Source organism: Rhamphochromis sp. 'chilingali', assembly GCF_963969265.1.
Source record: "Rhamphochromis sp. 'chilingali' genome assembly, chromosome: 22".
Classification (NCBI taxonomy): Eukaryota; Metazoa; Chordata; class Actinopteri; order Cichliformes; family Cichlidae; genus Rhamphochromis; species Rhamphochromis sp. 'chilingali'.
In genome coordinates this window covers 20,702,581-20,719,454 of record NC_137950.1, presented here as the reverse complement: position 1 = coordinate 20,719,454, position 16,874 = coordinate 20,702,581, and the positions used below count along the sequence as shown (strand labels likewise).

The following is a 16,874-nucleotide window of genomic DNA, read 5'->3' as shown; positions in this document are numbered from 1 at the left end:
AAATTTATGCTTAAACTAGCTATGTGTGCTTGGTGGAGTTTTTTCTTTTTCCTTTTATTCTGTGGCCGTCTTATTGCTTCTTTCCAAAAGCCGTAACACACCACTGAAAGAAAAGATTCATACCATGGCGTGTTAACCTAAATGAGAAGAGTGGGAGCTGAGAAATAAAAGAAAACGTTCCAGTCATTGCCACCACCCTGTACTACAGTCTAGGCCGACATTAACACTGAAATGAGAATGACCTCATCATACGTTCAGCCAAATCATCATAAGTGACATGATATTAACTCTGCCAGACAGCTTTATTATTTTTTTTCTCGGGCAGTTCTCCATTTTGCTATAGTTTGTGGTTCTGTGCCCTTGTTATCTGGCCCTCCAGACTCTACTCTGACTGTGAAGCAGAGGAGCAGAAAGATGGCAGTAATTCATTTTGTGCCACGCCACAGGCAACGCTCTTTTTCCCTTCTGCCCATTACCTCTAGACCAGACTCTACGTCTCAGCAGGACACCGCTTCCTTCCGCTCTGGCCCAGACCCACGGTACTCCAGGGGGTTGAGGTTAGTGGACGACCCACTTCAGATTCTGTCAGCGCCACCCGCAAGCATCTGAGGCACTCCATTCTACCTCCAGGAAAACTGCAAAAACGATGGCAGGCTCACAGTCAGTTTAATCGAAGAAGCAGTGCCTGTTTTCTCTTCATTTATCTTCATATACAAGTTGGAACTCCATTTTAAAAGACCTCTTAGACTAGACTTGTTTGTACAATCACAGCCATATTGTGGCACGTGTGTGTGTCTGTGTGTCTTTTCGAGCTTTTTTGCAATATCCAAAAATAGCATTGTGTTCTACTATGTTTTATAGTTTTGTGGTAAGCAGGAAGGCATTAAGTATTTTTCTAAGGTAAAATATTCTAGTTTGGAATGGAATAAGGCTCAATTACAGTCCAATTCTTCAAAATGAGAAGATGTGCATCAAATACAGGATGCCTGGATGTTTTTGAATTTAGAGTGATACATTGGAAAAGCACTTTTTTTGCAGTATTGCCACAAGACCTAATTTGTTCCCCCGGCAGGCATTTGAGTTTTGTTGTTTTTTTATCTTTATTTTGACATGTTGTTGTTCATGAGAAGATGAGGAGAAATATCTCATTAACAGGCTCTCTCCTATCTCCCTTCATAAATCACTGACATGGAAATGAAACTGTCCTGACAAAAAGGGAGATGGATAGAGGAAAACAAATGCAAAAACATTACATGTACATTCATCCCTTCGCCCTCCTCGTCGCTGCTTCACACGCAGGCATTTCAACAACTGGAACAATTTCTGAATCGACAATTAGAAATGCAACAAAAACCTGAAGTGATTTAAAAGAGGATAAAAAAAATCTAAGAGGGCACTTGTGCTACACTGCAGTGTTTTCACAGGATGGCAGCTTGAGTCTTGATTCATTGATTCTTTGTTCAAATGTGACAAAGCCACAGATCTCTGATTACTGAGACAATGATTACATTTGTCTCGTGTTTGTGCAAGGTTTTTGCAGTCTCTTTCAAAAAACCACACCTGCATGGGTCAAAAATACAGACATATTTAAAGTTTTCTTCTCATTCTCTTCCTACGCTGAGCATGGGTAAATTATAAATAATATAACTTATATATCTAAGTTTTGGAACAATGGTAGTAAATAATAAAATACTCATAAGCTCTATCTTGTTTCTGCAAGAACCTAAAAAAATGAGGAAAAAAAGAAAAGGTTTGAAACCTCGTGAGTTGAAAAATGAAGCTAACATTAAAACACCCCAAAATTTTGGGCTTCTTGATTAAAGCTCCCTCCAAAAGCATAAGCAAAGAAAATTCAATACTAACGTTCACACCTTTACATGAGGAGGCTAAAAATGAGGTCACAGTCTTGTCCAAGAATTATTTTTAGTTCTCTATGTTCAATGTTCCCCTTCTTGACATGTGAACAGGAGGTGACTCAACCTTTATTTGTAACTATATATCACCTATTTATACTATAAGGCTTAGTCTTCTGTAAAGTAAGAGTGTGGAAGCTTTGACAGAAGGCTATATCTGCTAGCTCTAACTCTAGAATCGGACCTCACAAGTTTTTTTGTGGTTTTGTTGCATTTGGGGGCACTTTTGATTCAATTATACATTTTATATATTCAATTTTTCAATAATACAGCTTGTTGTGCAGTTAATTGTAGTAATAGTCCAGACAGGAATTGTGTTTGTAGGTAAGCGAAATTGCTGTCTGGATTTGTTTACAAAAATGGAGTTTGCGTATATCTCTAGCTAATTAGCATTAGCAAAAAAATTGGAACTCCACCCACTCATGCAAACGTGGTTACTTTTAGGACTTCTTGCTCCTTCCATCTTTTGCAACTTTGTGTAAAAACCAAGCCGTAGCAATATTTTTTAATTACGAGTGAAGTTAAAGCTGTTATGCTGCTAACTGAAACGTTATCTTTAGCTCAGCAAGACACAGCAAGCACAAGTGGCATTTTAATTGCCTGTTTAAAAATGAACTATAAGAAAATAATGTCAACCCATCTATGGTGTACGCTACTTCTCGCCCTGTGAAACCTGGGATAGGCTCCAACTTTCATTTGCAAAAAGGCAATAAAGCAAAGTGGACTCTAAAGTAAGACCAACTGCAGATGAAGTCATTTGCAACAACAAGCAAATGCAGATTGAGATGTCAGCCAATGGGATCCCAGGGGACAGTTCAATTCACAGGTACAGTATCCACTGAGAGAGACGAGAGGTAGGCCCATGCAGGTGAGTCCACAGGCAAGGGTGTAGAAATGTTTCAGGTGATTATGTTTGAGATCGAAACTAAGTAAGCTAACTGCTTGCTTAGTTTGCCTGAGCATTGGTCTTTTTTTATTCTGAGAAAGAGGTTTAGGAAGGTGAGCAGGCAGGTGAGGTGATCCACTAAATTCTCCAGTGAAGGATTTCAAAGAGGGAGGACCAAGTTGATGAAGAAGCCACTCTTCCACCAAACAGGGAATGCTGGGAAACAGGGAAACGCAAAGAAAAACTAAAAGGCTTAGAAAATCACATGGAAGAGCCTGTTAAACACTCAAATGTAGCAAACAATCTGACAGAGAGTGGACACTGGAGATGGTCATTGACTTGTCAGAAGATGGATGGATGGATAGATGGATATCACTGACCTTTTGAACACGGCTTCTCTTTTGTCTGACCATGATATTTTTTGTTTTGAATATACCCTGATGTGTTACAAATATATCCTCTTCCCCTCACGTTCATTTATTTTTGAGTCAATTTCCTTCATACACTCCAATAAAATTTTAAACTACATTGCATCTGACAACGCTGACACTTCTATCACTCTCCCAGACAAGCATAATCAACAATCTTTGTCAATTTTGTTGGATTTAAACTCACAGATTTACCCAGTGGTTGTTACACAAGGGAGTCCGCAGCCCGTTATCCAGTACACCTTCCTCAAGGAGCAGCTGACATTTACTAGTGTAAATCTGTCATCTCAGGAGCTATCTGTATGCCACAGTGTTTTGTGGGGAGAACTTTGACTTTGAGCATGCATTCGTTAACAGTGTAACTCAATCTGAGAAGTGCTTCAGCCTAGCGATGAAATCTAGAAGATTGCAGCTGCGAAACCAAGCAGCTGATGAGTCCCTGAGGAGGTCAAATCCTTTTGCACAACTGAAAATAAGCTCTGATGCGTATGCAACCCTGCAACGGGCAAATCTAGATATAAACAAAGTCCTTAATTGAGATAAGTAGCTGCATTTACCTAATCTTGACTATTTTCGGTCTTGTCCTAGTAATTATAATATCACTCCACAATGTGCAGGTACACTTGAAGTAATTGCTGGGTGTGGGGTAAGCCTTGATGAAGTGGGATGCTGATAGCACCCGTGATTGGATAAAATATAAATCTTTTGATCTCATGTAAAGGTTAAGAATAGTGCATCAAATTTCTCTTTAATTCTTTTTTTCTTTTGTTTTTTCAAAGCAAAAACTCGTTTTTGGAGTTTCATCTGACTGAAATAGAAAATGAATATTTCTTTGATCTCTGAATGAGAAAAAAATGCCAAAAGCGATCACCAGCCAACAGGGAAAGTACAATAACCCAAGTCTAGTAAATGGTGTTCTAGCAGAAGGAGAAAGCAGAGCTACACAATACAGCTTTTGCGAACAAATGCAGAGGATTAAGTAAGTTTCCCTTTGAGAAATTAACTAGTACAAAAAGTGGAGATAAAAGAAGAGACAGAATAACAAGGCCTATTCAGAGGTTTAGCCATGCATTAAAAATCATAGTGTTAAGCTTCCTGACAGATGCTAATGAAGTGATGTTTACATTTTTGATTCGCTGCCTAAACAAAGGTAAGACATGCTCTCAGAAAACAGCAAACCCTGCAATCCAAACACATCCATTGAGTCTGTCACCAAAGACATGACAGCTTTCTTCCCTTTCTTTAACAACAATAAGCAGCTCATTTCCATATTAATGAGAAAAAAGAAAGGCAAGTGGATGAAGGGGGGGTGTCGAGCACGGAGGGGGCGATGTTGCTTCTTGTTGTCTTGGCAGCTATTGACAAAGTCTTCAAATAGGTTGTTAATGACCAGCCTAAAACAAAGGGAGCAGCCTGTGGAGTAATCATATCAATATGTTGTGTATGTACATCGTGCTGAGTACTGTCGCCATATCTCCTGTGTGATTGCTCTGGCGTAAATGTTTTTTGCCACACATTTAGATATACGCACGTGTTCACGCAAGGACACGTGCGTGCACGTGTATTTGCCGATCTATAGACAATGCGAAACATCTTTACAAATCAGACATCCTCATCACACAGGAAGTAAGCTTCACTACACCCAAAGGGTAAACACCAAATTAGCAGAATTAGAGTACACAAAGCCAAATTGAGAGGGGGGAGGGGTGTTACAAAAGATCTATTGGATCTCTTAGCACCGATGCCACAAAATGTAAACTGTTTATGAGAAAATGCTGTTGTCTTGACCTGCAAAGTAAAAACTGTACACTTCGGATTGGGCCATAAAATCCGACTTAAAGAAGGGGGCGGGGTACCGTTTTTACACTGGGTTCATTCAATATGTCACAGAGACTTCTAAGACTGTGATTTTTTTCTTTATTTGATGTGAACAAATAAGTTGGGTCAGACCACAAAGGTATTTTAACCACCTTGAAGAAAAGAAAATTTCAGCTTAATTTCATGATCCAGCATTTTTGGATCTTGCACCACTGAAAACTACATGTCTGCGTATTTCAGTTTCAGTTTCAGTCTAAGCATAACAGTAGATTCTTTAAGGTATGCAAGAAGTTGTCATCAAACTATCAACATCACTCAACGTATGCAAGAAAATGTACAAATGCAAATATCTGCATATTTCAGTTTCTTATATGACTTAATCCTGGATTCCCCTCAAGGATATCAGACTCACACTTGAAAGAGATGAAAATTTAAAAAAAAAAAAAAAGGTTTTATTCACAAATTACATCATAACTTATTATAAATAATTTTGTTGTAATCCATGTATCAAAGTCCCAAAATGTAAATTGTGGGATCTCTGTAATTTGTTCCCGTATTCTGTGTAATTTCTTAGGAGGCATTCGCCAAGGCAACACTTGACTCCGAGAGGCATCTCCTAAACACAATCTTCCAGTTCATAGTGCATGTCATTAGCCTCCTAAATTACAAACATCATTAGGGGAATTGAATCAGCTTAGCATCCTGGGGGGGCTCAGTCTGCTGTTCCTACATGGTGAGCTCATTCTGAGTGTGGTGTCAATCCTATTTCACAAGTTCAAGGAGACCCATTGGGGGTCTGAGCCGTTCACCCCCTCTTTATTCTTGCATGGTGAAGCCCTGTTTCCTTATTAGCAAAATAAAAAAAAGAGGTTGTAGGTGGGTGGGTGCGTGGTGCAGCCTTCATATATGTTGAGCATGTAGGAGCAATGATGCATACTGATCTTTGCAACTTAAACAAGTGCTGGGGCATGCTTTGGCAGCCGTGCATGTTATTATTGATTTGTTTTTATTCATTAGAGATAATAAATATATTTTACAACTCAACCAAAAAAAAGAACCAATACAAAAAAACAGAGAAATCAGACTGTAATAACTTACCAAGAAATGGAAAGTGTGGCGATGAGCAGGTGCATGAAAATTGCGATTGAGCTGAGTACGTGGGGAAAATCCTTTTGAAAAGAGTCTTCAAGGTGGAAGTAAAGTACCAAGGGAAAGCAACTGATTCATAGGAGGGGAACTGAAATATAGGAGGGGTGACTAGAAACACAACATGAGGAAAAAGAAATTTAAATAAATTCGCCCCTCGAACCTCCAGTGCAACATGGTCCTTGTACTCTGGAGCAACAACTAATTCCAACCGATGTAAAAAACATGGTGGGGGTGGTGTGCCTTCAATAATTCATCTGGAGATTGAAAGATGTGTGTCTCCAGAGACCGTAGTGTAGATAGCATGTTGCACAGCTCTCCAGGGGACTCGCCATGAACTCTGCATGTGAATTTGTGAGTATGGAGATTGAGTTCAGGGTTCAACATGAGAAGGTCTGATATGGCTCTACACTGAACCCTACCTCCTCTTCTTACAGCATAGAATAAATTCCTCCAGTACTCAAAACTCCCCACAGATCTCCACCAATCTTTTATGTTGATGCAGTGGTGGATTCGATGTGAAATGCAGATCACAGTTTTTTGCATGTTCAACAATAAAAAAAAAAGTAACATGGCACTTTCCTATTTGTTTACAATGTTGCTTTAAAGGGGATCTGATAGCGTGCATCCCTCCAGTGTTTTTTTGACTTGAGGCTGTCGATTCTTTTGTTAAAATGATAAAAGAGCACAATAAAATCTTATTGCTGGCTCTGATTTAACTTTAAGTTTGACAAAGGAAAACAGAGAGCATGCAGCATGAGCAGTGGGAATGGAAGATTTAAAGAGATTTCTGCTTCTATATACAGATTACATTAGCTGCTTGTGATTATTGTATGCCGTTTTGCAGTGGGTTGTCATTTATTTGTAAATGTTTTTGCAGCCATGTAGTACGGTGCTTTGTAAATCCTTTTGAATTTTCTATGTTTCTGCATAAATATGGCTTAAGGCATCAGCATTTCTTATAAGTAAGTAAAGTACAAAGACAAATGAATTAAAGGTTTCCAGTACCGTCGATCAGGCTTGCATACTGGCTTGGAAGAATTTTAGCCCACTGGTGATGTGGCGGTGAGCTTCCTCACATAAACTGCTTGCTTCGGGGACTTCCTCAACATTTATTCTAAATTAAGAACAGGACTTTGACATCGCCGCTCCAAAACTTTTCAGGATCAACATTTGTGCTAATGGTTGCTGCATGACTCACCTTCTTTTGACATTCAGTTCGAGAGCAGTTTTCCTTTAGAATTATATATAATTCACAATTCATTTGTCCATCTATGATAACAACCTGTAATGGCTCAGATGCAGCATATCAGAGGCTGTTCTAGATCTTGCTATTGGGGAGTAACAATGGTCTCACATTTCCTTCGTTTGTACACAATCTGTCTGATTGTGATACATAACAGGCAAAGTCCAAAGATGGTTACAGATGGTTTTGTGACCTTTTCCAGCTCAATGAGCATCAATTCCTTTTCTTAGGTTCTCTGAAATCTCTTTTGTTTGGGCCATGATACATTTCCACAGACATGTGTTGTGAAGGACAGACTTTAGGGATTCTTTAGAGGCCTCATATTTATACTTGAACCTCATATTAAGATAATTTTCAACTGCGATCTACAGGCATGCTGCTGCAGGAAACAAGGTGGGTTAGAAAGATAAATAACACTCAATGGTTTTTCTGTAAAAACACCACTACTTTGTCATTTTTAATTAACTGGGTTCTGTTTTGCAACTTGTGCGAAACGTTTTCAGGTCAGCTTTGTAAGGAAAAATAGAAAATTATTAAGGATTTCCAAAGTGGCACTACTGTAGATGTGTTTCTTCCTTTAGTGTGAAAATGGAGTATCTGATATCATAAAATAGTCACAGTTTTCTGCCACCATTTTCCGTTTTTCCAATTATCTCACCGAGTTCGGTTCAATTCTTGTCTTCTTGTGCTATAAGCTGCCCAGCCCCCACATATAGCCAGTGTTCTGACAAAAGGTGGGCAATCACTGATGGAGAGACCAATAGAGAAGGGAGGTCAGGCAGAATAGAGCAATAAGAAAGTTAAAAAAAATGGCTTGCTCTGTAATGTAATGAGATTGAGAATGAGATATAGAAATGCATTGTGGTTTCTTGAATCTGTAGCAGCGTTCAAAATGTTTATCAGAGGCAACCTCTTCATGGTTTAATCATATGAATCAATGTGTGTCGTTTGTGCAACAAGTTCCAAAAAAAAAGATAGTAAAAATCAATCATGTGCTGTCCTCCATGCGCCCCACGCTTTCACAAAAAAACTGGGGACGTGCTCTTTGCTGTATATTCTTGTCAAATCAATTGAGCATAGGTGAGTCCAGTGTACAGCACAGTTAAACCATGTCTAGGACTAAATTAAATTCTCTGCCTTTACAAAAGCCACGGCACTACTTGCAGAATAATCACTTTAGAGAAAGCAAAGGAACTCCTAACATAATCAATATTGGGTTGTTGAGATTTGTACAACTCCTTTTCTGTAAAAACGCTCCCTCTACACAGAGCGAACATAAAAAAATCTAAGTGTGTCTCTCCTTAGATCTACAAGGTTTACCCTTCCTTCACCTTTTACTCACTTGGCTGTGCTGTTTTATGAGCTTTCAGTCAGCAGCATCCCACAGTGATCCATACTAAAGAGCACCATTAATCATCGGTACAATGTAATGGGGTGAAACACAAATATCACAGCCTTGTACAGTCTCCTATAACATCTTAGTAGTATGTTAAAGCAATTCCATAAATTATACATTGACTGCAGACTAAAGCACTGCTGGTACATTCATAATTCTGTGTGGTAGCATTGTATGGAGAGAAAGAAAGAATAATTTTGACATATTTGCTTGTAAAATTTTTATCACCCTATGAAGTTGGGTAGAATTTATGTGACAGGCATGCAACATTTTGTCATCCATGTTAGTGGAAGTCGGGGTCGGTGCACTCAGACATCGCATCTAGTTGAAATTTGGACCACACACAGATAATCTGGCTCTCAGGCAACACTGGCAGACCAACAGCCAGAACTGACTGCTATGGCATATTTTACAGTTAACGCCAAGTATTTGAGATTTGACGTGCCAGCGATTTAAAATGAAGATAAAAGGCAAAGAACTTCCTAAACTATTCATGATTGGCTAGATGCTGGTTTTCTCTGCCATTTGGCGAAAGACAGGAATTTTACAGGGATTTTATTGTAACTTTTCAATGAAAAAGGCTGAGTGGTGCACCAAACAACGCTGATCAGAGCAGTGAGATGAAAGTGTTGTGGTGGTGCTGTTAAGTGATTAAGATTATGATTCCAATATGTTTGATTTGATCCCATTGGTCAATGCCCTATTCCTATTGCTTAATTTTAGCTACTGCAACTATACTTAAAGCCGGATCAGGTGACCCTGAACCCTGAACCACCCCTTTCTTATTCTACTATTGGTTCAGACTTTTGCAGGACAGAGGTTTGTTCCTGTTAAAAGAGAGTTTTTTTCCTTACCACTGTCGCAAAGTGCTTGCTTCTAAGGAATCATCTTAGAAAATGCAGGGTAGAGCAATTTAATTCAGTCTTATTCATATAACGCCAAATCAAAACAACAGTCACCTCAAGGTGTTTTATATTGTAATTTCTCAATAATAAAGAGAAAACTCCAAAAAACAACCTTTTGGGTAAGCACTTGGTGACAGTGGGAAGAAAAATCTCCCTTTCAACAAGAAGAAATCCCTTGCAGAACCAGGCTCATAAAGACAGGATAAAAGACAAGGTGCAGAACAGAGTCAGATTTTAGTTTTGAGCCGAATCTTGAAAGATTGCATTATATTATTGATCATATGATTTGGTACTATAAAACTAAACATGCATTGAATTGACTAGCACTCTACTGTGATTTATATAAAAGGTGAAATCATCTTTTTTAAAAAAAAGAAAAATAATAACAGCAGGCCACGGAACCAAAACAATGAGCTCAGAGAAACTGAACTATACTTAAAAACAATATAGCCTCAACACAGTGATAAAAAAAATAAAAAATAATAATAGTTGGTACAGTTTTTAAGAACTGAGAAGCAGAAGTTTGACAAAAAAGCCACATATAGCAATACATCAGATAGTTAACTTTTAAGAGTTCTTGAACTTATCTTCAATGCTCTGAGCATCACAATTAAAAAAAAAAAAGGCATTCCCCAAGAAAAGCACTCCTCACCTGAAACTAAAACTATCTCAGTTTTAAAAACTCTCTTAAAAAGAGAGAGAGAGATGCGGTCATTCCAGAGGAAGAAACCAAAAATGACCGCATCATTTATGCTCACCGCGGTAGAGGAAGGTGTGTGTCTAACAGAGAGAGGGGGGGGGGGGGGGAGAGAGACGGTGGTGTGTGTGTGTGTGCGTGTGTTTGTGGTGGTGGTGGTGGGGGGGTGTTCTTCTTCTTCTTGGTTTATGTCATTGGTTTAAACGACCCAAGACCCCGCCTTTATAAAAAAGAGAGTTAGACATAGTGTGACTACAGCCAAAGAGAGAGAGAAAGAGAGAGAGAGGTAAAATAAAGCAGAGAAGCAGTTAGACACCTACTCGGCGTTTATGCTCCGTCGTATTTGAATAAACAAGGACTCGCTTCAACACATTGTAGCTCGTTCCCTGCTCGGCTATCACTCCTCTCTATCCGGTTGTTTCTTCTCGCCTGCCCCTAAAAGAGAAAAAGAGAGGGGGGAGAGAGAGAGCCCGCGAGAGAAGCCGCTCGTGCAGCGCGCGGAGGATTAATAATAAGGTGGAATCAGAATTACTCCAAATCTTATTTCGTGTCCCCGAAGCGGATGATGCTGCCGCCGACGTGTGCCTAAAAAAAAAAAAAAAAAAAAAAAAAAAGTCGGCTTCTCAACTTGCTATCTGATACCATTCATCCAGGTAAGACTGCATTTACAGAAGCAACACCAGCCGTGCAGATTTAACTCGTGTAATTCAGTTTTGGAGGAGGGATGGTGGTGTTGGTGGTGTTGGTGGTGAGGAGGGGGGTTCAAAAGAGAGTTGGCCGCCGTTGGGTTTCGGGTCCGCATACGGCTCTGACCATGTGTGTCCACCTTACTGCGCCATGAAGATGGGGGAATGGTCGGTCGGGGTGGGTTGTACACACGGGAGGGAAATTATTTCTGACCACGTATATAGCACGCTGTGTCAAATGTGGACACGACCGGACCGCGTTTCCCTCCTTACAGTGTTGACATTTACGTTCCTCACCTTTACATGGCGAAAGGTAGCTGTTCGGCAAAGGCATGCGGAGTGTATTGTTTTTGCACACAGCCAGACCCCTCACGGAGTGCGTGTCGGTTAAAAGAAAATAGGAAGTGCATTAGTAGAGTGTCTGTTGAATGGCTGTGGAGTTGTACAGGCTGTGTTGTGCTTTCCAGCGAGACTATTTGCTCATAAATCCTCTAATACCCCATGCTTGATCCGAATGACTGAGTTTTTGTAGGCATAATAGTGTTGTAGAAGACGTCATCCTGTGTAATCTTCAGCGCTCCTCGCTGCTCAGCCTGTGTCTCTTAAAAAGAAAGAAGAAAAAGGAAAGAAAGAGAAACGCACGCGCAAAACGCACGCACACAAGTCATCCCAACAGGAGCACATTTGCTGCATCACAATGTCACTGACCATTCACTTGTTTGTGTCCTTGCACACATTTTAAGACCTCTTTTGGAGACACTTTGCAATAAGCTGTTACGCATGGTTACGGAGGATCAGAGGGCCCCTTAAACTTTTTTTTTGAATTGCAGGGCCCCGCAAATAGATAGAAGATCAAACACCTGCATCTGATGACATTTTGCCCCGAGGAAACTCACCTGAAAGGATTTGGTGGTTTAGTGTGGAGCTGCAGAGGTGCAGTTTGCCAAATAAAAGTAAGATTTTAGAAACTGATTAACTTAACAGTTGTTAAGTGGATGGCGTTCTCTTGATCCCATAGACGATGTGACTTGAAAACCGCTAGAGGAGAATAATGAGCTGTTTTCTGTAGTCCCTGCTCTTAATCAGTTAGCTGTATTTTACATAGAGGTGAGTGTATATTATTTTAATTGCTGAGCTGTTATTTGCAGCTGGAATAAAGTATCACTTCTGGTTGGGTAAACTTTAAAAAAAGTAGTAAAGAAAGTGCTTCCTCTGTTTACAGCCACCTTTAGGTGCAGGCAGCGTATAAATGAGCTGCTAATTGCCTTGTGTTAACTTGTTAATTACACCCACTAAAGTATTCTTACATATTATTGGACTAATTAATTCACTGATTACTCTGAAAATATGACAACAGGACACGTGTTGGATTAATGAAGAACCGGGGTTATCCCAATTCCTTATCGCTCATCATTAAAAACATCATCGTCAGTAATTAATTCTTGTCAACTAAGATAATTTCCATCCAGCACCCACACCAAAAGAAAAAGTATAATCTTGATATAATCAAAGTAAATAATTGGATCACTGCAAGCTAAATAAGAGGTGACCTCTTTGTCTGTGCATGTATTGACTGAGAAGGGAGGGGGGCGTGTGCGCCTTAAGGAATATCAGACTGTTACAGATGTGTGCAGCTTGGACATCTGCTCCATTGTCAGCCATTGTCAAGGAAGCAGTTAAGATGGTGGGCAGATCAGCTCAACAGAGCTCCCTTGTCAGGAAAAAAACGATAAACTGCAAAAGTGCAGCAGGAAAGAGCTCCTAACACAGAGCGGTATTCTACATTCACAATTACTCCTGGTCCACAGTGGATCAATTCCTCATTCATAACCAATAAAATCGCTACACATACGTTAAGATACATATTTTTTTGCAGAAGGCACCCTTTGTTAGGCTCACCTTCCCACACTGTGAGTCAGTGTTATCATTTAGAATGGGACCTGTCATGTTTCCACAGAGGAAATTGAACAGACTCAGTTAGCCGACCCCGTGAAGAGCCTGCCCTCTGCCATCCTCTCCTGTGTTGCCGAGCAGCACCCTATCACTCAAGGCAATTGAACGTCTCTGAGGGGACCTCTGTTAGCCCCGTGCAATATTTATTACCATCCATCATCCCAAGACTCTCGCTATATGGGTGAATAACAGTGGCTGCTAAGTTCTGTGTTAAAAAGTTCCCTCGCCAGCAACCATTAGAAGGGATTTATGAGAGCGGCTTCCCAAGAAGTGCTGTGGAAGGGAGAGGGAGCATGTTTTAGAGTTGCTGCGTAGCCTGCCCGCTGGGCTGTGCTGCCAAATATGTCATGGTTAAAATTCTGACTGGCTGAAGAGCTGCCTGAATGTCTCATTTCCATTTCAAGTTTGTTTTCTTAATAGGTTCTATTGCTTTAATTAATTAGTAGACTGGAAGAAAATTTCCCTGAAAATGTCACTCTTTCACTGTTTTAAACCTTCTTTGAATGGAATGTGTTTGGTTTTGGGTGGAGGGAAACATTTTGAAGTGCTGGAAAGTTGCATTTGGCATTTTTCTTTATTTTGACCTTTAGTAGATAAAACAACTGATTATTTGCAGCTGCCTTGCTCAGTGCTATAGTGACACGTGTAGCATTTAATACACCATGCTGTGTAATTCCCATATTTGCTGAATTGTGAAGCTAACAAGATGTCTATTTTCAGTGTATTTTCTTTGTAGATAGTAATGATGCTGATCTAATGTTCACTGTGGGCTTTAATAAGAATCAACTAATGTATGCATGCTGTGCATACAGAGCTGGTAAATTCTGCCTTCATGTCCTTTGAATGAGCCTGTGTGCATGTTGTGTGAAAATTACGTGCTCGCTACATCTCGATGTAGTCTTTGATCCTGCAGAGATGAGATGGGAGAGGGTTTTTTTTTCAGTTTTCCACTCTGGTGAGATTATTTGTTTGTCAGGGTTGAAAACAATTGCAGTGTATCTAAAAACGGGTGAAACCGTGAGTATGGGACAGCACCATAAACGAATGCCTTATTACGCTTCTTTTAGGTCAATTTGAATATGTGTTTTAATTGGTCTCTGAAAGCTAAGACTAGTCGTCTTTTTTTTCCTGCGTTCCTCAAAAGTGCCTGTGTGATGTGACTGCGTAGAGCTGACGAGCCCGGGGGCAACGGTGTTCATTTGAAGCTCGCTCAACGTGCTCATTATTTCCAAGCAAAGTGAAGATTGATTTAGCTGAAAGCTGGGATAGTGTTTTTAATGTTTACTTTTTCTGCTGTGAAAAACGTGGCCGTAGAAACTGATCGAGACGGTAAATCCGGCCCCAGATTGCTCTTGGTCAAAGCAGAGAACTTGGAAACAAGGTCTTTGCTACTCACGGCAACAAGAGATGTCATTACTCAGCAAGAGGTACTATCTCATGCTTTGAAAACTCCTCTCACCTTTAGAAATGCTGTATTGAAAAGATATCTCAAAGAAATAGTTTACTTGTCATTCCCATTTCTTTGCTTTTTCTCTTAAGGCATTGTGAGTCTTCACTTTTACGCACATTGAAGAGCGCGTGTGTTCAGTGTGGGTGTGGTTAGAGGGGGACTATCATCGCTAACCAACCCCCACCCCCACCCTTTCCTATAATTTCATTGACAGTAGCAGCAGTTGTGTTCTCCAGAGCTACACAGGGGTAAAGGATAATTGGAGCTGTGGATGTCTTTTTCGTGGAACCCTGTGCCAGCACTATTCTCTGTACTATACAAAGGGACAAGATCCAGCGATAGGGTGTGCATAAGAGATCTACAGTATTCGCTAACACAAACAGATGTATTTTATTCTGACTGAAACTAGTAAGGCTGAACCTCATGTGGCTTCTGAGTTGGCTGGCAGTTTTTTTTCCCTGCTGTTATTGGAGTGGATGCACTGCAACAGCCACTCTGTGCTTTTACCTTGCACCACTCTACATTAGTATCAGGGGAGAGCGATGTGCCCGTGTAATAAAGTGTAGGTGCATTGTCTTTCAGCAGTGCAAAAGGTCACGCAGCGCTTGTACTTTGGCCCCTGTTGGCCGTGTCAGAGACCATCTTGTTAGCATTAAGGTATGAGTCGTTTGGCAAAGCAGCACTACAGCAATTAGAGTTATTAATTATTTTTCATAACTTAATACACTTTCGTTTAATGCATATTAATTGATGTGCTCCCAAATCTGCACTCACATAATCCACCAAGGATTTCTCAAAGGCAAGCACAAAAGGCTTTTATTATCTTAGGAGGAAGTGGTCTTTTGGGACGTAAAGTGCCCCTACTCAATTGTGTATTACAATATGAAACAGACGTAAGTGAAATGAAATTACAACATATCATCAGCACGGTGAAGGATCCTATTGAATTATTACCTCGGCAGCGCCATTGTTGTAATGTCAGGCTTGCTCTCTTGGATGTGACAGAGGTTTTTTTTATAAAGTCTTCATGCAAGGAAGTAAAAAGCAGTTTCAAGGTTAAACTGTGTGAAGGCCAAATGTTTGGGGAGGCTGGATTAATTTCATGTCCCATAATGTGATTTGCAGTATCTCCTCCTCTCCTGCCCTTGGTTTCTTTGGAGATGTGCGAGCCTGATGAGAGCTGAAAGCAGGAGGGGAGGACAGGGGGGGTGCTGCTGTAACTATCTGCTGCATTTATAAGTGTTTACAGGACTCCTAAATGGAATTAGGGAAGATGGTGCGTGCTTACAAATTCACCATCATTCCCACACCCTGTCTCATTACTGAATACTAATTCAGAGGTTATTCCTTTGGTGCGCGGCAGAGAAAATGAGCTTTCTCTCACACATGCTAGCACGCACAACCACAGACAGACATATGCTTAAATATAAAATAACAGAACACACACCCAAAAAAGCGCAATCACACGATGGGCGCTGGTTCCCGAAAAACAAAAATTAGTGGACGTTATCAATTGCAGGGCAGGCTACGAAGGAAGGGGGACCACCATGAGAACAGCAGCGTTTGCAATACAAGGAAGTGATAAAATCAGCAACTGAGGTCACTGCAGGGAGTGTTTGAGGTGTAATACTGGTGGGTGAGTGGGTGGGTGAGGGTAAGTAGCACCATCTCATTACTGCCATGCTGCAACATCAGTGATTGAAGTACATCAACACTGGGGCTGCTCAGTTTTGGTACTTAGATTAAGATTTCTGTCCAAATGGAATCAGCAGCATGTGGGTCATTCTCTAAATTGGGATGTAAATGTGATACACTGTGCGGACAAAAGATGCTCGAGGTGAAAGACGCAGCTCAGTACACCTGTGTGGACTGTGTATAGTTCGGATGTGGGTTGAGTAAATTTAACGTGTGGATAGCTGGGCATTTCTTTCCCAGTCTCTCCTTAGGTAGCTTTCAGTGAGGGCAGTGAGTATAATGAGCTGTAAAATGAGTAGGGAACAGCGAGTTTAGGCTGTCTGTTGCAACATGTTGTAGTATTTTAAACCTCTCCTTGGCAGGGGTGCGCTCAGTGGTCTGTGCATCAAGTTGCTGTTCCTCTCCTTCTCAATTTCCTGCAAAATATAAATGTAAGTGGCGTCAGTATCACCAGTGAATTTTGTTTTTTGTTGTTTGTGTGAGTTTTTTTTTTTTACCTCTCCAAGTTCAGCTACAGTCAGATAAAGAATTAGATCTAATCTTTTGATCTATCCTTAAGCATTCACCCCCCTAATTTTAGGGAATTGTTGCTGATGCTATTATAGGGCGCTGGCTGATGCATTTAACATATTAGGGAAATTAAGAAGCTTTTGTT

The 16,874-nt window shown here is 40.4% G+C and overlaps 1 protein-coding gene across 3 annotated transcripts in view; it reads left to right on the top strand.

The window, feature by feature from the left end:
• Nucleotides 1-10,678: 10,678 nt before the first annotated feature.
• LOC308391075 (C-terminal-binding protein 2) overlaps nucleotides 10,679-16,874 on the top strand; it is a 94,718-nt gene continuing 88,522 nt past the window's right edge. The window contains exon 1 of one of the 3 annotated variants that reach the window (XM_080873518.1): nucleotides 10,679-11,088. The gene's annotated coding sequence lies outside the window, so the exon portion shown is untranslated. Of the gene's footprint in view, nucleotides 11,089-12,055; nucleotides 12,075-16,874 lie in introns of those variants that run through there. The other 2 variants (XM_080873520.1, XM_080873519.1) reach the window with 2 other exon arrangements.